The sequence below is a fragment of the Carcharodon carcharias genome, chromosome 10 (assembly GCF_017639515.1).
Source record: "Carcharodon carcharias isolate sCarCar2 chromosome 10, sCarCar2.pri, whole genome shotgun sequence".
Taxonomy (NCBI): domain Eukaryota; kingdom Metazoa; phylum Chordata; class Chondrichthyes; order Lamniformes; family Lamnidae; genus Carcharodon; species Carcharodon carcharias.
Window position 1 is genome coordinate 107,010,931 of NC_054476.1, and position 25,571 is coordinate 107,036,501.

Below are 25,571 nucleotides of genomic sequence, written 5' to 3' on the forward strand. Positions count from 1 at the left end.
ATGGTCAGAGTGTCAGGAGGAGTTGGAGAGGCTCTGGGTGAGGAGAGGGTCAGGGTGAGGGGCGTCTTTGGACAGACGCTAGGTGAGGAGAGGGTCAGAGTGTCAGGAGGAGTTGGAGAGACTCTGAGTGAGGAGAGGGTCAGAGTGTCGGGAGAAGTTGGAGAGAACCTGGGTGAGGAGATGGTCAGGGTGTCAGGAGGAAATGGAGTTATTCTGGATGAGCAGAGGGTCAGCGTGTTAGGAGGGGTTGGTCAGACTCTGGGTGAGGAGAGTGCCAGAGTGTCAGGTGGAGAAGGAGAGACTCTGGGTGAGCAGAGGTTCAGGGTGTTAGGAGGAGTTGGACAGACTCTGGGTGAGGAGTGTGTCAGTGTGTCAGGAGGAGTTGGAGAGACTCTGGTTGAGTATGGGGTCAGAGTGTCAGGAGAAGTTGGAGAGACTCTGGGTGAGGAGATGGTCAGGTTGTCAGGAGGAGATGGAAGGCACTGGGAGAGGAGTGGGTCAGGGTGTCGGTCGAAGTTGGACAGACACTAGGTGAGGAGAGTGTCAGAGTGTCAGGAGGAGTTGGAGAGACTATGGGTGAGGAGAGGGTCAGGGTGTCATGGGGAGTTGGATAGGCTCTGGGTGAGGAGAGGGTCAGGGTGTCAGGAGGTTTTGGACAGGCTCTGGGTGAAGAGAAGGTCGGGGTGTTGGGAGGAGTTGGAGAGACTCTGGGTGAGGAGAGTTTCAGGGTGTCAGCAGGAGTTGTAGAGACTCGGAGTGAGGAGATGTTCAGGGTGTCAGGAGGACTTGGAGTGACTCCGGATGAGGAGATTGTCAGAGTGTCTGGAGGAGTTGGAAAGACTCTGGGTGAGCAGTGGGTCACGGTGTCGGGAGGAGTTTAAGAGACTCTGGGTGAGGAAAGCGTCAGTGTATCAGGAGGAGTTGGACAGTCTCTGGGTGATGAGAGGGTCTGAGTGTCAGTAGCAGCTGGCAGACTCTGGATGAGGAGAGGGTCAGAGTGTCAGGATGAGTTGGACAGACTTTTGGTGAGGAGAGGGTCAGAGTGTCAGGAGGAGTTGGAGAGACTCTGGGTGAGAGGTGGGTCAGGGTGTTGGGTGAAGTTGGACAGACACTATGTGAGGAGAGGGTCAGCGTGTCAGGAGGAGTTGGAGGACTACGGGTCAGGAGAGTGTCAGGGTGTCATGCGGAGTTGGACAGGCTCTGAGTGAAGAGAAGGTCCGGGTGTCGGGAGGAGTTGGAGAGACTCTGGGTGAGTAGAGGGTCAGGGTGTCAGCAGGAGTTGGAGAGCCTCTGGGTGAGGAGATAGTCAGGGTGTCAGGAGGAGTTGAAGAGACTCTAGGTGAGGAGAGGGTCAGTGTATCTGGAGGAGTTGGAGAGATATTTGGTAATGAGTGGTTCAGGCTTTTGGGAGAAGTTGGATCGAATCTAGCTGAGGAGATGGTCAGGGTGTCAGGAGGACTTGGAGAGACTCTGGAAGACGAGAGGGTCAGAGTGTCAGGAGGAGTTGGAGAGACTCTGGGTGAGGAGAGGGTCAGGGATTCAGGAGGAGTTGGAGAGACGCTTGGTGAGGAGAGGGTCAGAGTGTCAGGAGGAGTTGGACAGGCTCTGGGTGAGTAGATGGTGAGGGTGTCAGGTGAAGTTGGAGAGATTCTAGGTGAGGAGAGGGTCAGAGTGTCAGGAGTATTTGGAGAGATTCTGGGAGAGGAGAGGTCAGGGGGTCAGGAGGATTTGGAGAGACTCTGGGTGAGGACAGGTCAGGGTGTCATTAGCTGTTGGACAGACTCTGGATGAGGAGAGGTTCAGAGTGTCTGAATGAGATGGAGCAACTCTGAGTGAGGAGAGGGTCAGAGTGTTGGGAGGAGTTGGAGAGATTCTGGGTGAGGAAAGGTTAGAGAGTTAGGAGGAGATTGAGAAACTATGGGTGAGCAGAGGGTCAGGGTGTTTGGAGGAGTTGGACAGACTCTGGGAGTCGATCGGGTCTGAGTGTCAGGAGGATTTGGAGAGACACTAGGTGAGGAGAGGGTCAGGGTGTCAGGAGAAGTTGGACAGACTCTGGGTGAGGAGAGGGTCAGAGTGTCAGGATGAGATGGAGAGACTCTGGGTAAGCAGCGGGTCAGGGTGTTGGGAGGAGATGGAGAGACCCTCGGTCAGGAGAGGGTCAGGGTGTCAGGAGAAGTTGGAGAGACTCTGAGTGAGGAGAGGGTCCGAGTGTCAGGAGAAGTTGGAGAGTGTCTGGGTGAAGAGATGGTCAGCGTGTCAGGAGGAGTTGGAAAGGCTCTGGGTGAGGAGAGGGTCAGGGTGACGGGAGTTGGACAGACGCTGGGTGAGGAGAGGGTCAGAGTGTCAGGAGGAGCTGGAGAGACTCTGAGTGAGGAGAGGGTCCGAGTGTCAGGAGAAGTTGGAGAGTGTCTGGGTGAAGAGATGGTCAGCGTGTCAGGAGGAGTTGGAAAGGCTCTGGGTGAGGAGAGGGTCAGGGTGACGGGCGAAGTTGGACAGACGCTGGGTGAGGAGAGGGTCAGAGTGTCAGGAGGAGCTGGAGAGACTCTGGGTGAGGAGAGGAGCAGGGTGTCAGGAGGAGTTGAAGAGAATCTGGGTGAGGAGAGGGGCAGGGTGTCAGGAGAAGTTGGACAGCCTCTGGGTGAGGAGAGGGTCAGAGTGACAGGAGGAGATGGAGAGAATCTGGGTGAAGAGATGGTCAGGGTGTCAGGAGCAGATGGAAGGCACTGGCGGAGGAGTGGGTCAGGGTGTCGGGTGAATTTGGACAGACACTAGGTGAGAAGAGTGTCAGAGTGTCAGGAGGAGTTGGAGAGACTATGGGTGAGGAGAGGGTCAGGGTGTCATTGGGAGTTGGATAGGCTCTGGGTGAGGAGAGGTTCAGGGTGTCAGGAGGTTTTGGACAGGCTCTGGGTGAAGAGAAGGTCAGGGTGTTGGGAGGAGTTGGAGAGACTCTGGGTGAGGAGAGGGTCAGGGTGTCAGCAGGAGTTGGAGAGACTCTGAGTGAGGAGATGGTCAGAGTGTCAGGAGGAGTTGGACAGGCTCTGGGTGAGGAGAGGGTCAGGGTGACGGGCGAAGTTGGACGGACACTGGGTGAGGAGAGGGTCAGAGTGTCTGGAGATGTTGGAGAGCTTCTGGATGAGGAGATGGTCAGAGTGTCAGGAGGAGTTGGAGAGGCTCTGGGTGAGGAGAGGGTCAGGGTGAGCGGCGACTTTGGACAGACGCTAGGTGAGGAGAGGGTCAGAGTGTCAGGAGGAGTTGGAGAGACTCTGAGTGAGGAGAGGGTCAGAGTGTCGGGAGAAGTTGGATAGATCCTGGGTGAGGAGAGGGTCAGTGTATCAGGATAAGTTGGAGAGAGTCTGGGTGAGGAGATGGTCAGGGTGTCAGGAGGAAATGGAGAGATTCTGGATGAGCAGAGGGTCAGCGTTGTAGGAGGGGTTAGTCAGAATCTGGGTGAGGAGAGTGTCAGAGTGTCAGGAGAAGTTGGAGAGACTCTGGGTGAGGAGATGGTCAGGGTGTCAGGAGGAGATGGAAGGCACTGGGTGAGGAGTGGGTCAGGGTGTCGGGCGAAGTTGGACAGACACTAGGTGAGGAGAGTGTCAGAGTGTCAGGAGGAGTTGGAGAGAATATGGGTGAGGAGAGGGTCAGGGTGTTATGGGGAGTTGGATAGGTTCTGGTTGAGCAGAGGGTCAGTGTGTCAGGAGGTTTTGGATAGTCTCTGGGTCAAGAGAAGGTCGGGGTGTTGGGAGGAGTTGGAGAGACTCTGGGTGAGGAGAGGATCAGAGTGTCGGGAGAGGTTGGAGAGACTCTGGATGAGTAGAGGATCAGGGTTTCAGGAGAATTTGGTGAGGATGTGGGTGAGGAGATGGTCAGGGTGTCAAGAGGAAATGGAGAGATTCTGGAGGAGCAGAGGGTCAGCGTGTTAGGAGGGGTTGGTCAGACTCTGGGTGAGGAGAGTGTCAGAGTGTCAGGAGGAGTAGGAGAGACTCTGGGTGAGCAGAGGTTCAGGGTGTTAGGAGGAGTTGGACAGACTCTGGGTGAGGAGTGTGTCAGTGTGTCAGGAGGAGTTGGAGAGACTCTGGTTGAGGAGGGGGTCAGAGTGTCAGGAGAAGTTGGAGAGACTCTGGGTGAGGAGATGGTCAGGGTGTCATGAGAAAATAGAGAGATTCTGGATGAGCAGAGGGTCAGCGTGTTAGGCAGGGTTAGTCAGACTCTGGGTGATGAGAGTGTCAGGGTGTCAGGAGGAGAAGGAGAGACTCTGGGTGAGCAGAGTTTCAGGGTGTCAGGAGGACTTGGAGTGACTCCGGATGAGGAGATTGTCAGAGTGTCTGGAGGAGTTGGAAAGACTCTGGGTGAGCAGTGGGTCACGGTGTCGGGAGGAGTTTAAGAGACTCTGGGTGAGGAAAGCGTCAGTGTATCAGGAGGAGTTGGACAGTCTCTGGGTGATGAGAGGGTCTGAGTGTCAGTAGCAGCTGGCAGACTCTGGATGAGGAGAGGGTCAGAGTGTCAGGATGAGTTGGACAGACTTTTGGTGAGGAGAGGTTCAGAGTGTCAGGAGGAGTTGGAGAGACTCTGGGTGAGAGGTGGGTCAGGGTGTTGGGTGAAGTTGGACAGACACTATGTGAGGAGAGGGTCAGCGTGTCAGGAGGAGTTGGAGGACTACAGGTCAGGAGAGTGTCAGTGTGTCATGCGGAGTTGGACAGGCTCTGAGTGAAGAGAAGGTCCGGGTGTCGGGAGGAGTTGGAGAGACTCTGGGTGAGTAGAGGGTCAGGGTGTCAGCAGGAGTTGGAGAGCCTCTGGGTGAGGAGATAGTCAGGGTGTCAGGAGGAGTTGAAGAGACTCTAGGTGAGGAGAGGGTCAGTGTATCTGGAGGAGTTGGAGAGATATTTGGTAATGAGTGGTTCAGGCTTTTGGGAGAAGTTGGATCGAATCTAGCTGAGGAGATGGTCAGGGTGTCAGGAGGACTTGGAGAGACTCTGGAAGACGAGAGGGTCAGAGTGTCAGGAGGAGTTGGAGAGACTCTGGGTGAGGAGAGGGTCAGGGATTCAGGAGGAGTTGGAGAGACGCTTGGTGAGGAGAGGGTCAGAGTGTCAGGAGGAGTTGGACAGGCTCTGGGTGAGTAGATGGTGAGGGTGTCAGGTGAAGTTGGAGAGATTCTAGGTGAGGAGAGGGTCAGAGTGTCAGGAGTATTTGGAGAGATTCTGGGAGAGGAGAGGTCAGGGTATCAGGAGGATTTGGAGAGACTCTGGGTGAGGACAGGTCAGGGTGTCATTAGGTGTTGGACAGACTCTGGATGAGGAGAGGTTCAAAGTGTCTGAATGAGATGGAGCAACTCTGAGTGAGGAGAGGGTCAGAGTGTTGGGAGGAGTTGGAGAGATTCTGGGTGAGGAAAGGTTAGAGAGTTAGGAGGAGATTGAGAAACTATGGGTGAGCAGAGGGTCAGGGTGTTTGGAGGAGTTGGACAGACTCTGGGAGTCGATCGGGTCTGAGTGTCAGGAGGATTTGGAGAGACTCTAGGTGAGGAGAGGGTCAGGGTGTCAGGAGAAGTTGGACAGACTCTGGGTGAGGAGAGGGTCAGAGTGTCAGGATGAGATGGAGAGACTCTGGGTAAGCAGCGGGTCAGGGTGTCGGGAGGAGATGGAGAGACCCTCGGTCAGGAGAGGGTCAGGGTGTCAGGAGAAGTTGGAGAGACTCTGAGGTGAGAGAGGGTCCGAGTGTCAGGAGAAGTTGGAGAGTGTCTGGGTGAAGAGATGGTCAGCGTGTCAGGAGGAGTTGGAAAGGCTCTGGGTGAGGAGAGGGTCAGGGTGACGGGAGTTGGACAGACGCTGGGTGAGGAGAGGGTCAGAGTGTCAGGAGGAGCTGGAGAGACTCTGGGTGAGGAGAGGAGCAGGGTGTCAGGAGGAGTTGAAGAGAATCTGGGTGAGGAGAGGGGCAGGGTGTCAGGAGAAGTTGGACAGCCTCTGGGTGAGGAGAGGGTCAGAGTGACAGGAGGAGATGGAGAGAATCTGGGTGAAGAGATGGTCAGGGTTTCAGGAGCAGATGGAAGGCACTGGGTGAGGAGTGGGTCAGGGTGTCGGGCGAATTTGGACAGACAATAGGTGAGAAGAGTGTCAGAGTGTCAGGAGGAGTTGGAGAGACTATGGGTGAGGAGAGGGTCAGGGTGTCATTGGGAGTTGGATAGGCTCTGGGTGAGGAGAGGTTCAGGGTGTCAGGAGGTTTTGGACAGGCTCTGGGTGAAGAGAAGGTCAGGGTTTTGGGAGGAGTTGGAGAGACTCTGGGTGAGGAGAGGGTCAGGGTGTCAGCAGGAGTTGGAGAGACTCTGAGTGAGGAGATGGTCAGAGTGTCAGGAGGAGTTGGACAGGCTCTGGGTGAGGAGAGGGTCAGGGTGACGGGCGAAGTTGGACGGACACTGGGTGAGGAGAGGGTCAGAGTGTCAGGAGGAGCTGGAGAGACTCTGGGTGAGGAAGAGTCAGGGTGTCAGAAGGAGCTGGAAACACACTGGGTGAAGAGAGGGTTAGGGTGTCGGGAGAATTTGGATAGACTCTGGATGAGGAGAGGGTCAGAGTGTCGGGTGGAGTTGGACAGGCTCTGGGTGAGGAGAGGGTCAAAGTGTCAGGAGGAGATGGAGAGAATCTGGGGGAGGAGAGGGTCAGATTTCAGCAGGAGATGGACAGATTCTGGGTGAGGAGAGGGTCAGAGTGTCTGGAGATGTTGGAGAGCTTCTGGATGAGGAGATGGTCAGAGTGTCAGGAGGAGTTGGAGAGGCTCTGGGTGAGGAGAGGGTCAGGGTGAGCGGCGACTTTGGACAGACGCTAGGTGAGGAGAGTGTCAGAGTGTCAGGAGGAGTTGTAGAGACTCTGAGTGAGGAGAGGCTCAGAGTGTCGGGAGAAGTTGGATAGAACCTGGGTGAGGAGAGGGTCAGTGTATCAGGATAAGTTGGAGAGAGTCTGGGTGAGGAGATGGTCAGGGTGTCAGGAGGAAATGGAGAGATTCTGGATGAGCAGAGGGTCAGCGTTGTAGGAGGGGTTGGTCAGAATCTGGGTGAGGAGAGTGTCAGAGTATCAGGAGAAGTTGGAGAGACTCTGGGTGAGGAGATGGTCAGAGTGTCAGGAGGAGATGGAAGGCACTGGGTGAGGAGTGGGTCAGGGTGTCGGGCGAAGTTGGACAGACACTAGGTGAGGAGAGTGTCAGAGTGTCAGGAGGAGTTGGAGAGAATATGGGTGAGGAGAGGGTCAGGGTGTTATGGGGAGTTGGATAGGTTCTGGTTGAGCAGAGGGTCAGTGTGTCAGGAGGTTTTGGATAGTCTCTGGGTCAAGAGAAGGTCGGGGTGTTGGGAGGAGTTGGAGAGACTCTGGGTGAGGAGAGGATCAGAGTTTCGGGAGAAGTTGGAGAGACTCTGGGTGAGTAGAGGATCAGGGTTTCAGGAGAATTTGGTGAGGATGTGGGAGAGGAGATGGTCAGGGTGTCAAGAGGAAATGGAGAGATTCTGGAGGAGCAGAGGGTCAGCGTGTTAGGAGGGGTTGGTCAGACTCTGGGTGAGGAGAGTGTCAGAGTGTCAGGAGGAGTAGGAGAGACTCTGGGTGAGCAGAGGTTCAGGGTGTTAGGAGGAATTGGACAGACTCTGGGTGAGGAGTGTGTCAGTGTGTCAGGAGGAGTTGGAGAGACTCTGGTTGAGGAGGGGGTCAGAGTGTCAGGAGAAGTTGGAGAGACTCTGGGTGAGGAGATGGTCAGGGTGTCATGAGAAAATAGAGAGATTCTGGATGAGCAGAGGGTCAGCGTGTTAGGCGGGGTTGGTCAGACTCTGGGTGATGAGAGTGTCAGGGTGTCAGGAGGAGAAGGAGAGACTCTGGGTGAGCAGAGTTTCAGGGTGTTAGGAGGAGTTGGACAGACTCTGGGTGAGGAGTGTGTCAGTGTGTCAGGAGGAGTTGGAGAGACTCTGGGTGAGGATGGGGTCAGAGTGTCAGGAGAAGTTGGAGAGACTCTGGGTGAGGAGATGGTCCGGGTGTCAGGAGGAGATGGAAGGCACTGGGTGAGGAGTGGGTCAGGGTGTCGGGCGAATTTAGACAGACACTAGGTGAGGAGAGTGTCAGAGAGTCAGGAGGAGTTGGAGAGACTATGGGTGAGCAGAGGGTCAGGGTGTCATGGGGAGTTGGATAGGCTCTGGGTGAGGAGAGGGTCAGGGTGCCCGGAGGTTTTGGACAGGCTCTGGGTGAAGAGAAGGTCAGGGTGTTGGGAGGAGTTGGAGAGACTCTGGGTGAGGAGATGGTCAGAGTGTCAGGAGGAGCTGGAGAGACTCTGGGTGAGGAAGAGTCAGGGTGTCAGGAGGAGCTGGACATGAACTGGGTGAAGAGAGGGTTAGGGTGTCGGGAGGATTTGGATAGACTCTGGATGAGGAGAGGGTCAGAGTGTCAGGAGATGTTGGAGAGACTCTGGGTAAGGAGAGGGTCAGGGTGTCTGGTGGAGTTGAAGAGAATCTGGGTGAGGAGAGGGGCAGGGTTTCAGGGGAAGTTGGACAGGCTCTGGGTGAGGAGAGGGTCAAAGTGTCAGGAGGAGATGGAGAGAATCTGGGTGAGGAGAGGGTGAGATTTCAGGAGGAGATGGAGAGACTCTGGGTGAGGAGAGGGTCAGAGTGTCAGGAGAAGATGGAGAGCCTCTTGTTGAGCAGAGGGTCAGGGTGTCAGGAGGAGATGGGCAGATTCTGGGTGAGGAGAGGGTCAGAGTGTCAGGAGATGTTGGAGAGCTTAAGGATGAGGAGATGGTCAGATTGTCAGGAGGAGTTGGAGAGGCTCTGGGTGATGAGAGGGTCAGGGTGAGTGGCTTCTTTGGACAGACGCTAGGTGAGGAGAGGGTCACAGTGTCAGGAGGAGTTGGAGAGACTCTGAGTGAGGAGAGGGTCAGAGTTTCGGGAGAAGTTGGAGAGAACCTGGTTGAGGAGATGGTCAGGGTGTCAGGAGGAAATGGAGAGATTCTGGATGAGCAGAGGGTCAGCGTGTTAGGAGGGGTTGGTCAGACTCTGGGTGAGGAGAGTGTCAGAGTGTCAGGAGGAGTAGGAGAGACTCTGGGTGAGCAGAGGTTCAGGGTGTTAGGAGGAGTTGGACAGACTCTGGGTGAGGAGTGTGTCAGTGTGTCAGGAGGAGTTGCAGAGACTCTGGTTGAGGAGGGGGTCAGAGTGTCAGGAGAAGTTGGAGAGAACCTGGGTGAGGAGATGGTCAGGGTGTCAGGAGGAGATGGAAGGCACTGGGTGAGGAGTGGGTCAGGGTGTCGGGCGAAGTTGGACAGACACTAGGTGAGGAGAGTGTCAGAGTGTCAGGAGGAGTTGGAGAGACTATGGGTGAGGAGAGGGTCAGGGTGTAATGGGGAGTTGAAGAGACTCTAGGTGAGGAGAGGTTCAGTGTATCAGGATGAGTTGGAGAGACATTTGGTGATGAGAGGTTCAGGCTTTTGGGAGAAGTTGGATCGAATCTAGCTGAGGAGATGGTCAGGGTGTCAGGAGGACTTGGAGAGACTCTGGAAGGCGAGAGGGTCAGAGTGTCAGGAGGAGTTGGAGAGACTCTGGGTGAGGAGAGGGTCAGAGTGTCAGGAGGAGTTGGACAGGCTTTGGGTGAGGAGATGGTGAGGGTGTCAGGTGAAGTTGGAGAGATTCTAGGTGAGGAGAGGGTCAGAGTGTCAGGAGTATTTGGAGAGACTCTGGGAGAGGAGAGGTTAGGGTGTCAGGAGGATTTGGAGAGACTCTGGGTGAGGACAGGTCAGGGTGTCATTAGGTGTTGGACAGACTCTGGATGAGGAGAGGTTCAGAGTGTCTGAATGAGATGGAGCAACTCTGAGTGAGGAGAGGGTCAGAGTGTTGGGAGGAGTTGGAGAGATTCTGGGTGAGGAGAGGTTAGAGAGTTAGGAGGAGATTGAGAGACTATGGGTGAGGAGAGGGTCAGGCTGTTTGGAGGAGTTGGACAGACTCTGGGAGTCGATCGGGTCTGAGTGTCAGTAGGATTTGGAGAGACTCTAGGTGAGGAGAGGGTCAGGGTGTCAGGAGAAGTTGGACAGACTCTGGGTGAGGAGAGAGTCAGAGTGTCAGGATGAGATGGAGAGACTCTGGGTAAGCAGTGGGTCAGGGTGTCGGGAGGAGATGGAGAGACCCTCGGTCAGGAGAGGGTCAGGGTGTCAGGAGAAGTTGGGGAGACTCTGAGTGAGGAGAGGGTCCGAGTGTCAGGAGAAGTTGGAGAGTGTCTGGGTGAAGAGATGGTCAGCGTGTCAGGAGGAGTTGGAGAGGCTCTGGGTGAGGAGAGGGTCAGGGTGACGGGCGAAGTTGGACAGACGCTGGGTGAGGAGCGTGTCAGAGTGTCAGGAGGAGCAGGATAGACTCTGGGTGAGGAGAGGAGCACGGTGTCAGCAGGATTTGAAGAGAATCTGGGTGAGGAGAGGGGCAGGGTGTCAGGAGAAGTTGGACAGCCTCTGGGTGAGGAGAGGATCAGAGTGACAGGAGGAGATGGAGAGAATCTGGGTGAGGAGAGGGTGAGAGTTCAGGAGGAGATGGAGAGACTCTGGGTGAGGAGAGGGTCAGAGTGTCAGGAGAAGATGGAGAGACTCTGGGTGAGCAGAGGATCAGGGTGTCAGGAGGAGATGGAAAGATTTTGGGTGAGGAGTGGGTCAGAGTGTCGGGAGACGTTGGAGAGAGTCTGGATGAGGCGATGGTCAGAGTGTCAGGAGGAGTTGGAGAGGCTCTGCGTGAGGAGAGGGTCAGGCTGAGGGGCAACTTTGGACAGAAGCTAGGTGAGGAGAGGGTCAGAGTGTCTGGAGTAGTTGGATAGACTCTGGGTGAGCAGAGGTTCAGGGTGTTAGGAGGAGTTGGACAGACTCTGGGTGAGGAGTCCTGTCAGTGTGTCAGGAGGAGTTGGAGAGACTCTGGGTGAGGAGGGGGTCAGAGTGTCAGGAGAAGTTGGAGAGACTCTGTGTGAGGAGATGTTCAGGGTGTCAGGAGAAAATAGAGAGATTCTGGATGAGCAGAGGGTCAGCGTGTTAGGCGGGGTTGGTCAGACTCTGGGTGATGAGAGTGTCAGGGTGTCAGGAGGAGAAGGAGAGACTCTGGGTGAGCAGAGTTTCAGGGTGTTAGGAGGAGTTGGACAGACTCTGGGTGAGGAGTGTTTCAGTGTGTCAGGAGGAGTTGGAGAGACTCTGGGTGAGGATGGGGTCAGAGTGTCAGGAGAAGTTGGAGAGACTCTGGGTGAGGAGATGGTCCGGGTGTCAGGAGGAGATGGACAGATTCTGGGTGAGGAGAGGCTCAGAGTGTCAGGAGATGTTGGAGAGCTTATGGATGAGGAGATGGTCAGAGTGTCAGGAGGAGTTGGAGAGGCTCTGGGTGAGGAGAGGGTCAGGGTGAGGGGCGTCTTTGGACAGACGCTAGGTGAGGAGAGGGTCAGAGGCTCAGGAGGAGTTGGAGAGACTCTGGTTGAGGAGGGGGTCAGATTGTCAGGAGAAGTTGGAGAGACTCTGGGTGAGGAGATGGTCAGGGTGTCAGGAGGAGATGGAAGGCACTGGGTGAGGAGTGGGTCAGGGTGTCGGGCGAAGTAGGACAGACACTAGGTGAGGAGAGTGTCAGTGTGTCAGGAGGAGTTGGAGAGACTATGGGTGAGGAGAGGGTCAGGGTGTCATGGGGAGTTGGATAGGCTCTGGGTGAGGAGAGGTTCAGGGTGTCAGGCGATTTTGGACAGGCTCTGGGTGAAGAGAAGGTCAGGGTGTTGGGAGGAGTTGGAGAGACTCTGGGTGAGGAGAGTTTCAGGGTGTCAGCAGGAGTTGGAGAGACTCGGAGTGAGGAGATGGTCAGGGTGTCAGGAGGACTTGGAGTGACTCCGGATGAGGAGATTGTCAGAGTGTCAGGAGGAGTTGGAAAGACTCTGGGTCACGGTGTCGGGAGGAGTTTAAGAGACTCTGGGTGAGAAAAGCGTCAGTCTATCAGGAGGAGTTGGACAGACTCTGGGTGAGGAGAGGGTCAGAGTGTCAGGAGCAGCTGGCAGACTCTGGATGAGGAGAGGGCCAGAGTGTCAGGATGAGTTGGACAGACTCTTGGTGAGGAGAGGGTCAGAGTGTCAGGAGGAGTTGGAGAGACTCTGGGTGAGAGGTGGGTCAGGGTGTTGGGTGAAGTTGGACAGACACTATGCGAGGAGAGGGTCAGAGTGTCAGGAGAAGTTGGAGGACTACGGGTCAGGAGAGTGTCAGGGTGTCATGCGGAGTTGGACAGGCTCTGGGTGAAGAGAAGGTCCGGGTGTCGGGAGGAGTTGGAGAGATTCTGGGTGAGTAGAGGGTCAGGGTGTCAGCAGGAGTTGGAGAGCCTCTGGGTGAGGAGATAGTCAGGGTGTCAGGAGGAGTTGAAGAGACTCTAGGTGAGGAGAGGGTCAGTGTATCAGGAGGAGTTGGAGAGATATTTGGTGATGAGACGTTCAGGCTTTTGGGAGAAGTTGGATCGAATATTGCTGAGGAGATGGTCAGTCTGTCAGGAGGACTTGGAGAGACTCTGGAAGACGAGAGGGTCAGAGTGTCAGGAGGAGTTGGAGAGACTCTGGGTGAGGAGAGGGTCAGGGTTTCAGGAGGAGTTAGAGAGACGCTTGGTGAGGAGAGGGTCAGAGTGTCAGGAGGAGTTGGACAGGCTCTGGGTGAGGAGATGGTGAGGGTGTCAGGTGAAGTTGGAGAGATTCTAGGTGAGGAGAGGGTCAGAGTGTCAGGAGTATTTGGAGAGACTCTGGGAGAGGAGAGGTCAGGGTGTCAGGAGGATTTGGAGAGACTCTGGGTGAGGACAGGTCAGGGTGTCATTAGTTGTTGGACAGACTCTGGATGAGGAGAGGTTCAGAGTGTCTGAATGAGATGGAGCAACTCTGAGTGAGGAGAGGGTCAGAGTGTTGGGAGGAGTTGGAGAGATTCTGGGTGAGGAGAGGGTAGAGAGTTAGGAGGAGATGGAGAGACTTTGGGTGAGCAGAGGGTCAGGGTGTTTGGAGGAGTTGGACAGACTCTGGGAGTCGATCGGGTCTGAGTGTCAGGAGGATTTGGAGAGACTCTAGGTGAGGAGAGGGTCAGGTTGTCAGGAGAAGTTGGACAGACTCTGGATGAGGAGAGGGTCAGAGTGTCAGGAGGAGATGGAGAGACTCTGGGTAAGCAGTGGGTCAGGGTGTCGGGAGGAGATGGAGAGACCCTCGGTCAGGAGAGGGTCAGGGTGTCAGGAGGAGTTGGAGAGACTCTGGGGTAGGAGAGGGTCAGGTTGTCAGGAGGAGTTACAGAGACGCTGGGTGAGGAGTGGGTCAGGGTGTCTGTTAAAGTTGGACAGATTCTGGGTGAGGATAGGGTCAGAGTGTCAGGAGTATTTGGAGAGACTCTGGGTGAGCAGAGGGTCAGGGTGTCAGGAGGAGTTGGAGAGACTCTGGGTGTGGACAGGTCAGGGAGTCATTAGGAGTTGGACAGACTCTGGATGAGGAGAGGTTCAGAGTGTCTGGAGAGATGGAGCAACTCTGAGTGAGGAGAGGGTCAGAGTGTTGGGAGGAGTTGGAGAGATTCTGGGTGAGGTGGGGGTAGAGATTTAGTAGCAGTTGGAGAGACTCTGGGTGAGTAGAGGGTCAGAGTGTCAGGAGGAGCTGGAAAGACTCTGGGTGAGGAGAGAGTCAGGGTGAAAAGAGGAATTGGACAGGCTCTGGGTGAGGAGTGGTTCAGGGTGTCAGGAGGTGTTGGACAGGCACTGAGTGAAGAAAGGTTAGGGTGTCGGGAGGAGTTGGAGAGAATCCGGGTGAGGAGAGGTTCAGAGTGTCAGGAAGGGTTGGAGAGGGTCTGGGTGAAGAGAAGGTCCGGGTGTCGGGAGGAGTTGGAGAGACTCTGGGTGAGGAGAGGGTCAGGGTGTCAGCAGGAGTTGGAGAGCCTCTGGGTGAGGAGATGGTCAGGGTGTCAGGAGGAGTTGAAGAGACTCTAGGTGAGGAGAGGGTCAGTGTATCAGGAGGAGTTGGAGAGACACTGGGTGATGAGAGGTTCAGGCTTTTGGGAGAAGTTGGACCGAAATTAGCTGAGGAGATGGTCAGGGTGTCAGGAGGACTTGGAGAGACTCTGGATGACGAGAGGGTCAGAGTGTCAGGAGGAGTTGGAGAGACTCTGGGTGAGGAGAGTTTCAGGGTGTCAGCAGGAGTTGGAGAGACTCGGAGTGAGGAGATGGTCAGGGTGTCAGGAGGACTTGGAGTGACTCCGGATGAGGAGATTGTCAGAGTGTCAGGAGGAGTTGGAAAGACTCTGGGTCACGGTGTCGGGAGGAGTTTAAGAGACTCTGGGTGAGAAAAGCGTCAGTGTATCAGGAGGAGTTGGACAGACTCTGGGTGAGGAGAGGGTCAGAGTGTCAGGAGCAGCTGGCAGACTCTGGATGAGGAGAGGGCCAGAGTGTCAGGATGAGTTGGACAGACTCTTGGTGAGGAGAGGGTCAGAGTGTCAGGAGGAGTTGGAGAGACTCTGGGTGAGAGGTGGGTCAGGGTGTTGGGTGAAGTTGGACAGACACTATGCGAGGAGAGGGTCAGAGTGTCAGGAGAAGTTGGAGGACTACGGGTCAGGAGAGTGTCAGGGTGTCATGCGGAGTTGGACAGGCTCTGGGTGAAGAGAAGGTCCGGGTGTCGGGAGGAGTTGGAGAGATTCTGGGTGAGTAGAGGGTCAGGGTGTCAGCAGGAGTTGGAGAGCCTCTGGGTGAGGAGATAGTCAGGGTGTCAGGAGGAGTTGAAGAGACTCTAGGTGAGGAGAGGGTCAGTGTATCAGGAGGAGTTGGAGAGATATTTGGTGATGAGACGTTCAGGCTTTTGGGAGAAGTTGGATCGAATATTGCTGAGGAGATGGTCAGTCTGTCAGGAGGACTTGGAGAGACTCTGGAAGACGAGAGGGTCAGAGTGTCAGGAGGAGTTGGAGAGACTCTGGGTGAGGAGAGGGTCAGGGTTTCAGGAGGAGTTAGAGAGACGCTTGGTGAGGAGAGGGTCAGAGTGTCAGGAGGAGTTGGACAGGCTCTGGGTGAGGAGATGGTGAGGGTGTCAGGTGAAGTTGGAGAGATTCTAGGTGAGGAGAGGGTCAGAGTGTCAGGAGTATTTGGAGAGACTCTGGGAGAGGAGAGGTCAGGGTGTCAGGAGGATTTGGAGAGACTCTGGGTGAGGACAGGTCAGGGTGTCATTAGTTGTTGGACAGACTCTGGATGAGGAGAGGTTCAGAGTGTCTGAATGAGATGGAGCAACTCTGAGTGAGGAGAGGGTCAGAGTGTTGGGAGGAGTTGGAGAGATTCTGGGTGAGGAGAGGGTAGAGAGTTAGGAGGAGATGGAGAGACTTTGGGTGAGCAGAGGGTCAGGGTGTTTGGAGGAGTTGGACAGACTCTGGGAGTCGATCGGGTCTGAGTGTCAGGAGGATTTGGAGAGACTCTAGGTGAGGAGAGGGGCAGGTTGTCAGGAGAAGTTGGACAGACTCTGGATGAGGAGAGGGTCAGAGTGTCAGGAGGAGATGGAGAGACTCTGGGTAAGCAGTGGGTCAGGGTGTCGGGAGGAGATGGAGAGACCCTCGGTCAGGAGAGGGTCAGGGTGTCAGGAGGAGTTGGAGCCACTCTGGGGTAGGAGAGGGTCAGGTTGTCAGGAGGAGTTACAGAGACGCTGGGTGAGGAGTGGGTCAGGGTGTCTGTTAAAGTTGGACAGATTCTGGGTGAGGATAGGGTCAGAGTGTCAGGAGTATTTGGAGAGACTCTGGGTGAGCAGAGGGTCAGGGTGTCAGGAGGAGTTGGAGAGACTCTGGGTGTGGACAGGTCAGGGAGTCATTAGGAGTTGGACAGACTCTGGATGAGGAGAGGTTCAGAGTGTCTGGAGAGATGGAGCAACTCTGAGTGAGGAGAGGGTCAGAGTGTTGGGAGGAGTTGGAGAGATTCTGGGTGAGGTGGGGGTAGAGATTTAGTAGCAGATGGAGAGACTCTGGGTGAGTAGAGGGTCAGAGTGTCAGGAGGAGCTGGAAAGACTCTGGGTGAGGAGAGAGTCAGGGTGAAAAGAGGAATTGGACAGGCTCTGGGTGAGGAGTGGTTCAGGGTGTCAGGAGGTGTTGGACAGGCACTGAGTGAAGAGAAGGTTAGGGTGTCGGGAGGAGTTGGAGAGACTCCGGGTGAGGAGAGGTTCAGAGTGTCAGGAAGGGTTGGAGAGGGTCTGGGTGAAGAGAAGGTCCGGGTGTCGGGAGGAGTTGGAGAGACTCTGGGTGAGGAGAGGGTCAGGGTGTCAGCAGGAGTTGGAGAGCCTCTGGGTGAGGAGATGGTCAGGGTGTCAGGAGGAGTTGAAGAGACTCTAGGTGAGGAGAGGGTCAGTGTATCAGGAGGAGTTGGAGAGACACTGGGTGATGAGAGGTTCAGGCTTTTGGGAGAAGTTGGACCGAAATTAGCTGAGGAGATGGTCAGGGTGTCAGGAGGACTTGGAGAGACTCTGGATGACGAGAGGGTCAGAGTGTCAGGAGGAGTTGGAGAGACTCTGGGGTAGGAGAGGGTCAGGTTGTCAGGAGGAGTTGGAGAGACTCTGGGTGAGGAGAGGGTCAGGGATTCAGGAGGAGTTGGACAGACGCTTGGTGAGGAGAGGGTCAGAGTGTCAGGAGGAGTTGGACAGGCCCTGGGTGAGGAGATGGTGAGGGTTTCAGGTGAAGTTGGAGAGATTCTAGGTGAGGAGAGGGTCAGAGTGTCAGGAGTATTTGGAGAGACTCTGGGTGAGGACAGGTCAGGGTGTCATTAGGAGTTGGACAGACTCTGGATGAGGAGAGCTTCAGAGTGTCTGAATGAGATGGAGCAACTCTGAGTGAGGAGAGGGTCAGAGTGTTGGGAGGAGTTGGAGAGATTCTTGGTGAGGAGAGGGTAGAGAGTTAGGAGGAGATGGAGAGACTATGGGTGAGGAGAGGGTCAGGCTGTTTGGAGGAGTTGGACAGACTCTGGGAGTCGATCGGGTCAGAGTGTCAGGAGGAGATGGAGAGACTCTGGGTAAGCAGCGGGTCAGGGTGTCGGGAGGAGATGGAGAGACCCTGGGTCAGGAGAGGGTCAGGGTGTCAGGAGAAGTTGGAGAGACTCTGGGTGAGGAGAGGGTCCAAGTGTCCGGAGAAGTTGGAGAGAGTCTGGGTGAAGAGATGGTCAGCGTGTCAGGAGGAGTTGGACAAACGCTGGGTGAGGAGAGGGTCAGTGTGTCAGGAGGAGCTGGAGAGACTCTGGGTGAGGAGAGGAGCAGGGTGTCAGGAGGAGTTGAAGAGAATCTGGGTGAGGAGAGGGGCAGGGTGTCAGGAGAAGTTGGACAGGCTCTGGGTGAGGAGAGGGTCAGATTGTCAGGAGGAGATGGAGAGAATCTGGGTGAGGAGAGGGTGAGAGTTCAGGAGGAGATGGAGAGACTCTGGGTGAGGAGATGCTCAGAGTGTTAGGAGGAGATGGACAGATTCTGGTTGAGGAGAGGGTCAGAGTGTCAGGAGACGTTGGAGGGAGTCTGGATGAGGGGATGGTCAGAGTGTCAGGAGGTGTTGGAGAAAATCTGGGTTAGGAGACGGTCAGAGTGTTAAGAAGAGATGGAGAGAATCTGGGTGATCAGAGGGTCAGGGTGTTAGGAGGAGTTGGACAGACTCTGGGAGGGGAGAGGGTCAGAGTGTCAGGATAATTTGGACAGACTCTGGGTGAGGAGAGGGTCAGAGTGTCAGGAGGAGCTGGAGAGACTCTGGGTGAGGAGAGGGTCAGAGTGTTGGGAGGAGTTGGAGAAACACTGGGTTAGGAGAGGGTCAGGGTGTTAGGAGGTGTTGGACAGACTCTGGGAGATGAGCTGGTCAGAGTGTCTGAAGGAGATGGAGAGACTCTGGGTGAGGAGAGGATCAGGGTGTCGGGTGAACTTGGACAGACTCTAGGTGAGGAGAGGGTCAGTGTGTCAGGAGGATTTGGAAAGACACTGGGTGACGAGAGGGTCAAGGTGTCGAGACAAGTTGGACAGACTCTAGGTGAGGAGATGGTTAGGGTGTCAGGAGGAGTTAGAGAGACTCCGGATGAGGAGAGGGTTAGAGTGTCAGGAGGAGTTGTAGAGACTCTTGTTGGGGTGAGGGTCAGGTTGTCAGGAGGAGTTGAAGAGACTCTGGGTGAGGAGAGGGTCAGGTTGTCAGGAGGAGTTGGAGATACTCTGGGTCAGCAGAGTTTCAGGGTGTCAGGAGGAGATGGACAGGATCTGGGTGAGGAGAGGTTCAGGGTGTCGGGTGAAGTTGGGCAGACTCTAGGTGAGGAGAGGGTCAAGCTGTCAGGAGGCGTTGCAGAGACTCTGGGTGAGGAAAGGTTCAGCGTGTCGGGAGATGTTGGACAGACCCGGGGTGAATAGACGGTCAGGTTGTCAGACGGAGTTGGAGAGACTTTGGGTGAGGAGAGGGTCAGTATTTCAGGAGGAGCTGGACAGACTCTGGGTGAGGAGAAGGTCCGTGTGTTTGGAGGAGATGGAGAGACTCCGGGTGAGCAGAGGGGCAGGGTGTCAGTAGGGGTTGGACAGACTCTGGGTGAGGAGAGGGTCAGAGTGTTAGGAGGATATGGAGGGACTCTGGGTGTGGAGAGGGTCAGAGTGTTGGGAGGAGTTGGAGAAACTCTGGGTTAGGAGAGGGTCAGAGTGTCAGGAAGAGATGTAGAGAATCTGGGTGATCAGAGGGTCAGGATGTTAGGAGTAGTTGGACAGACTCAGGGAGAGGAGAGGGTCAGATTGTCAGTATAAGTTGGACAGACTGTGGGTGAGGAGAGCTTCAGAGTGTCCGGAGGAGATGGAGAGACTCTGAGTAAGCAGAGGGACAAGGTGTTGGAAGGAGATGGAGAGACTCTGGGTGAGGAGAGGGTCAGGGTGTCAGGAGCATTTGGAGAGGCTCTGGGTGAGGAGAGGGTCATGGTGTCGGGTGAAGTTGGACAGACTCTAGCTGAGGAGAGGGTCAGGCTGTCAGGGGGAGTTGGAGAGACTCTGGGCGAGGAGAGGGTCAGGGTGTCAGGAGGTGTTTAAGAGACTCTGGGTGAGGAGTGGGTCAGGGTATCAGGAGGAGTTGGAGAGACTGTATGATGAGAGGGTCAGGGTGTCAGGATCAGTTGGACATGCTCTGGGTGAGGAGAGGGTCAGGGTTTCGGGTGACTTTGGACAGACTCTGGGTGAGGAGAGGGTCAGGGTGTCAGGAGAATTTGGACAGACTCTGGGAGAGGAGAGGGTCAGAGTGTCCGGAGGAGATGGAGAGACTCTGGGTGAGGAGAGGGTCAGGGTGGAGGGAAAAGTTGGGGAGACTCTGGGTGAGGAGACGGTCCGAGTGTCAGGAGAAGTTGGAGAGACTCTGGTTGAGGAGAGTGTCCGAGTGTCAGGAGAAGTTGGAGAGACTCTGGGTGAGGAGAAGGTCAGGGTGTCAGGAGGAGTTGGACAGGCTCTGGGTGAGGAGAGGGACAGGGTGTCAGGAGGAGTTGGAGAGACTCCTGCTGAGCAGAGGGGCAGGGGGTCAGTAGGAGTTGGACAGACGCTGGGTGAGAAGATTCAGAGTGTCAGGAGGAGTTGGAGATACTCTGGGTGAGGAGTGGGTCAGGGTGTCAGGAGTAGTTGGACAGGCTCTGGGAGATGAGTGGGTCAAGGTGTCGGGTGAAGTTGGACAGACTCTAGGTGAGGAGAGCGACAGAGTGTCAAGAGGAGTTGGACAGGTTCTGGGTGAGGAGAGGGTCAGTGTGTCAGGAGGAGTTGGACAGACTCTGGGTGAGGAGTGGGTCAGTGTGTCAGGTGGAGTTGGAGAGACTCTGGGTGAGCAGAGGGGTAGGGTGTCAGGAGAAGTCGGACAGACTCTGGGTGAGGAGAGGGTCAGAGTGTCAGGAGGAGATGGAGAGACTCTGGTTGAGGACAGGGTCAGAGTGCTGGGAGGAGTTGGAGAGACTCTGTGTTAGGAGAGGGTCAGAGCATCGGGAGATGTTAGATAGATTCTGTATGAGGAGAGGATCAGGTTCTCAGGAGGAGTTGGGGAGACTTTGTGTGAGGAGAGGGTCAGAGTGTCAGGAGGAGCTGGAGAGACTCTGGGTGAGGAGAGGGTCAGAGTGTTGGGAGGAGTTGGAGAAACCCTGGGTTAGGAGAGGGTCAGAGTGTCAAGAGATGATGGAGAGCCTTTGGGTGAGGAGAAGGTCAGTGTGTCAGTAGGAGTGGGACAGATTCTGGGTGAGGAGAGTGTCAGAGTGCCAGGAGGAGCTGGAGACACTCTGGGTGAGGAGAGGGTCAGAGTGTTGGGAGAAGTTGGAGAAACTCTGGGTTAGGAGAGGGTCAGTGTGTTAGGAGGAGTTGGACAGACTCTTGTAGAGGAGAGGGTCAGAGTGTCAGGAGGAGCTGGAGAGACGCTGGGTAAGGTGAGGGTCAGGGTGTCAGGAGGAGAAGGATAGATTCTGGGTGAGGAGAGGGTCCGAGTGTTAGGAGAAGTTGGAGAGACTCTGGTTGAGGAGAAGGTAAGGGTATGAGGAGGAGTTGGACAGGCTCAGGGTGAAGTGAAGTTCAGGATGTCGTGAAAAACTGGTGAAACTCTGGGTGAGGAGAGGGTCAGGGTGTCAGGAGGAGTTGGAGAGACTCCGGGTGAGCAGAGGGTCAGGGTGTTGGGAGGAGTTGAAGAGACTCTTGGTGAGGAGAGTGTCAGTGTGTCAGGAGGAGTTGGACAGACTCTGGGTGAGGAGAGGGTCAAGGTATCGGGTGATGTTGGACAGACTCTAGGTGAGGAGAGGGTCAGAGTGTCAGGAGGATTTGGGGACACTCTGGGTGAGGAGTGGGCCAGTGTGTCAGGAGGAGTTGGACAGAGTCTGGGTGAGGAGAGCATCAGAGTGTCAGGCGGAGTTGGAGAGACTCTGGGTGAGGAGAGGGTCATGTTGTCGGGAGGAGTAGAAGAATCTCTGGGGCAGGAGAGGTTCAGGTTGTCAGGAGGTGTTGGACAGCCTCTAGCAGAGGAGAGGGTCTAAGGGTCAGGAGGAGTTGGAGAGACTCTGGGTGAGGAGAGGGTCAGAGTGTCGGGAGATGTTTGACAGATTCTGGGTGAGGAGAGGATCAGGTTCTCAGGAGGAGTTGGGGAGACTTTAGGTGAGGAGAGGGTCAGAGTGTCAGGAGGAGTTGGATAGTAGCTGGGAGAGGAGAGGGTCAAGGTGTTGGGTGAAGTTTGACAGACTCTAGGTGAGGAGAGGGTCAGAGTGTCAGGAGAATTTGGAGATACTCTGGTTGAGGAGAGGGTCAGGGTGTCAGGAGGAGTTGGAGAGACTCTGGGTGAGGAGAGGGTCAGTGTGTCAGGAGGAGTTGGAGAGACTCTGGGTGAGGAGAAGGTCAGGGTGTCAGCAGGAGTCTGTCAGACTCTGGGTGAGGAGAGGGTCAGAGTGATGGGAGGAGTTGGAGAGACTCTGGGTGAGGAGAGGGTCAGAGTATTGGGAGGATTTGGAGAAACTCTGGGTTAGGAGAGGGTCAGAGTGTCAGGAGAAGATGGAGAGACTCTGGGTGAGGAGAAGGTCATTGTGTCAGGACGAGTTGGATAGGCTCTGGGAGAGGAGACGGTCAAGGTGTCAGGTGAAGTTGGACAGACATTGGTGAGGAGAGGATCAGAGCATCAGGAGGATTTGGAGACACTCTGGGCGAGGAGAGGGTCAGAGTGTCGGGAGGAGTTGGAAAGACTCTGGGTGAGGAGAGGGTCAGTGTGTCAGGAGGAGTTGGAGAGACTCTGGGTGAGCAGAGGGGTAGGGTGTCAGGAGAAGTTGGAAAGACTCTGGGTGAGGAGAGGGTCAGAGTGTCAGGAGGAGATGAAGAGACTCTGGGTGAAGAGAGGGTCAGAGTGCTGGGAGGAGTTTGAGAAACTCTGGGTGAGGAGAGATTCAGAGTGTCAGGAGGAGTTGGGGATACTGTGGGTGAGGAGTGGGTCTGGGTGTCAGGAGGAGTTGGACAGGCTCTTGGAGATGAGTGCGTCAAGGTTTCGGGTGAAGTTGGACAGACTCTAGGTGAGGAGAGGGACAGAGTGTCAGGAGGAGTTGGACAGGCTCTGGGTGAGGAGAGAGTCAGTTTGTCCGGAGGAGTTGGACAGACTCTGGGTGAGTAGAGGGTCAGTGTGTGAGGAGGAGTTGGAGAGTCTCTGGGACAGCAGAGGGGTAGGGTGTCAGGAGAAGTTGGACAGACTCTGGGTGAGGAGAGGTTCAGTGTGCCAGGAGGAGATGGAGAGACTCTGGTTGAGGAGAGGGTGAGGGTGTTGGGAGGAATTGGAGAGAATCTGGGTGAGGAGAGTGTCAGGGTGTCGGGAGATGTTAGACAGATTCTGGGTGAGGAGAGGATCAGGTTCACAGGTGGAGTTGGGGAGACTTTGTGTGAGGAGAGGGTCAGAGTGTCAGGAGGAGTTGGATAGTAGCTGGGAGAGGAGAGGGTCAAGGTGTCGGGTGAAGTTTGTCAGACTTTAGGTGAGGAGAGTGTCAGAGTGTCAGGAGGACTTGGAGAGACTCTGGGTGAGGAGAGGGTCAGGGTGTCATTAGGAGGTGGACAGATTCTGGGTGAGGAGAGTGTCAAAGTGTCAGGAGGAGCTGCAGAGACTCTGCATGAGGAGAGGGTCAGAGTGTTGGGAGGAGTTGGAGAAACCCTCGGTTAGGAGAGGGTCAGAGTGTCAGGAGATAATGGAGAGTATCTGGGTGAGGAGAAGGTCAGTGTGTCAGTAGGAGTTGGACAGATTCTGGGTGAGGAGAGGGTCAGAGTGTCAGGAGGAGTTGGATAGGAGCTGGGAGAGGAGAGAGTCAAGGTGTTGGGTGAAGTTGGACAAACTCTAGGTGAGGAGAGGGTCAGAGTGTCAGGAGAATTTGGAGTTACTCTGGGTGAGGAGAGGGTCAGGGTGTCAGGAGAAGTTGGACAGATTCTGGGTGAGGAGAGGGTCAGTGTGTTAGGAGGAGTTGGAGAGACTCTGGGTGAGGAGAGGGTCAGGGTGTCAGTAGGAGTTGGTCTGACTCTGGGTGAGGAGAGGCTCAGAGTGATGGGAGGAGTTGGAGAACCTCTGGGTTAGGAGAGTGTCAGAGTGTCAGGAGAAGATGGAGAGACTCTGGGTGAGGAGATGGTCATTGTGTCAGGAGGAGTTGGACAGGCTCTGGGAGAGGAGAGGGTCAAGGTGTCGGGTGAAGTTGGACAGACATAGGTGAGGAGAGGGTCAGAGCTTCAGGAGGATTTGGAGACACTCTGGGTGAGGAGAGGGTCATTGTGTCAGGAGGAGTTGGAGAGACTCAGGGTGAGGAGAGGGTCAGGGTGTCAGTAGGAGTTGATCAGACTCTGGGTGAGGAGAGGCTCAGAGTGTTGGGAGGAGTTGGACAGACTCTGGGTGAGGAGAGGGTCAGTGTGTCAGGAGGAGTTGGAGAGACTCCGGGTGAGCAGAGGGTCAGAGTGTCGGGAGGAGATGGAGAGACTCTAGGTGAGGAAAGGGTCTGAGTGCTGGGAGGAGTTGGAGAAACTCTGGGTGAGGATAGATTCAGAGTGTCAGGTGGAGTTGGACAGGCTCTGGGAGATGAGTGGGTCAAGGTGTCGGGTGAAGTTGGACAGACTCTAGGTGAGGAGAGTGTCAGTGTGTCAGGAGGAGTTGGACAGACTCTGGGTGAGGAGTGGGTCAGTGTGTCAGGAGGAGTTGGAGAGACTCTGGGTGAGCAGAGGGGTAGGGTGTCAGGAGAAGTTGGACATACTCTGGGTGAGGAGAGGGTCAGAGTGTCAGGAGGAGATGGAGGGACTCTGGTTGAGGAGAGGGGCAGAGTGTTGGGAGATGTTAGACAGATTCTGGGTAAGGAGAGGATCAGGTTCACAGGAGGAGTTGGGGAAACTTTGTGTGAGGAGAGGGTCAGAGTGCCTGGAGGAGTTGGATAGTAGCTGGGAGAGGAGAGGGTCAAAGGGTCGGGTGAAGTTTGACAGACTCTAAGAGAGGAGAGGGTCAGATTGTCAGGAGGACTTGGAGAGACTCTGGGTGAGGAGAGGGTCAGCGTTTCAGTAGGAGGTGGATAGATTCTGGGTGAGGAGAGGGTCAGAGTGTCAGGAGGAGCTGGAGAGACTCTGTTTGAGGAGAGAGTCAGAAGGTTGGGAGGAGTTGGAGAAACACTGGGTTAGGAGAGGGTCAGAGTGTCAGGAGATAATGGAGAGCCTCTGGTTGAGGAGATGGTCAGTGTGTCATTAGGAGTGGGACAGATTCTGTGTGAGTAGAGTGCCAGAGTGTCAGGAGGAGTTGGAGACATTCTGGGTTAGGAGAGGGTCAGAGTGTTGGGAGATGTTGGAGAAACTCTGGGTTAGGAGAGGGTCAGTGTGTCAGGAGCAGTTGGACAGACTCTGGTAGAGGAGAGGGTCAGAGTGTCTGGAGGAGCTGGAGAGACTCTGGGTAAGGTGAGGTTCAGGGTGTCGGGAGGAGAAGGAGAGACTCTGGGTGAGGAGAGGGTCCGAGTGTCAGGATAAGTTGGAGAGACTCTGGTTGAGGAGAAGGTCAGGGTGTCAGGAGGAGTTGGACAGGCTCTGGGTGAAGGGAAGTTCAATATGTCGGGAGGAATTGGAAAGACTCTGGGTGAGGAGAGGGTCAGGGTGTCAGGAAGAGTTGGAGAGACTCCGGGTGAGCAGAGGGTCACGGTGTTGGGAGGAGTTGAAGAGACTCTTGGTGAGGAGATGGTCAGGGTGTCAGGAGGAGTCGGACAGACTCTGGGTTCGGAGAGGGTCAGAGTGTCAGGAGGAGTTGGACAGACTCTGGGTGAGGAGAGGGTCAGAGTCTCATGAGGAGTTGCAGAGACTCTGGGTGAGGAGATGGTTATGTTGTCAGGAGGAGTAGAAGAATCTCTGGGGCAGGAGAGGTTCAGGTTTTGAGGAGGTGTTGGACATGCTCTAGCTGAGGAGAGGGTCTAAGGGTCAGGAGGAGCTGGAGAGACTCTGGGTGAGGAGAGGGTCAGATTGTCAGCAGGAGTTGGAGAGACTCTGGGTGAGCAGAGGGTCAGTGTGTCAGGAGGAGTTGGACAGACTCTGGGTGAGGAGAGGGGCAGGGTTTCAGGAGGAGATGGACAGGCTCTGTGTGAGGAGAGGGTCAGGGTTTCGGGGGAAGTTGGACAGACACTAGGTGAGGAGAGGTTCAGACTGTCAGGAGGACTTGTAGAGACTCTGGGTGAGGACAGGGTCAGAGTGTCAGTAGGATTTGGAGAGACTCTGGTTGAGGAGAGGGTCAGAGTGTTGGGAGGAGTTGGAGAGACTCTGGGTGAGGAGAGGGTCAGAGTGTCAGGAGATGTTTGACAGATTCTGGGTGAGGAGAGGATCAAGTTCACAGGAGGAGTTGGGGAGTCTTTGGGTGAGGAGAGGGTCAGAGTGTCAGGAGTAGTTGGATAGTAGCTGGGAGAGGAGAGGGTCAAGGTGTCGGGTGAAGTTTGACAGACTCTAGGTGAGGAGAGGGTCAGATTGTCAGGTGGACTTGGAGAGACTCTGGGTGAGGAGAGGGTCACGGTGTCAGTAGGAGGTGGACAGATTCTGGGTGAGAAGAGTGTCAGAGTGTCAGGAGGAGCTGGAGAGACTCTGTGTGAGGAGAGGGTCAGAGTGTTGAGAGGAGTTGGAGAAGCACTCGGTTAGGAA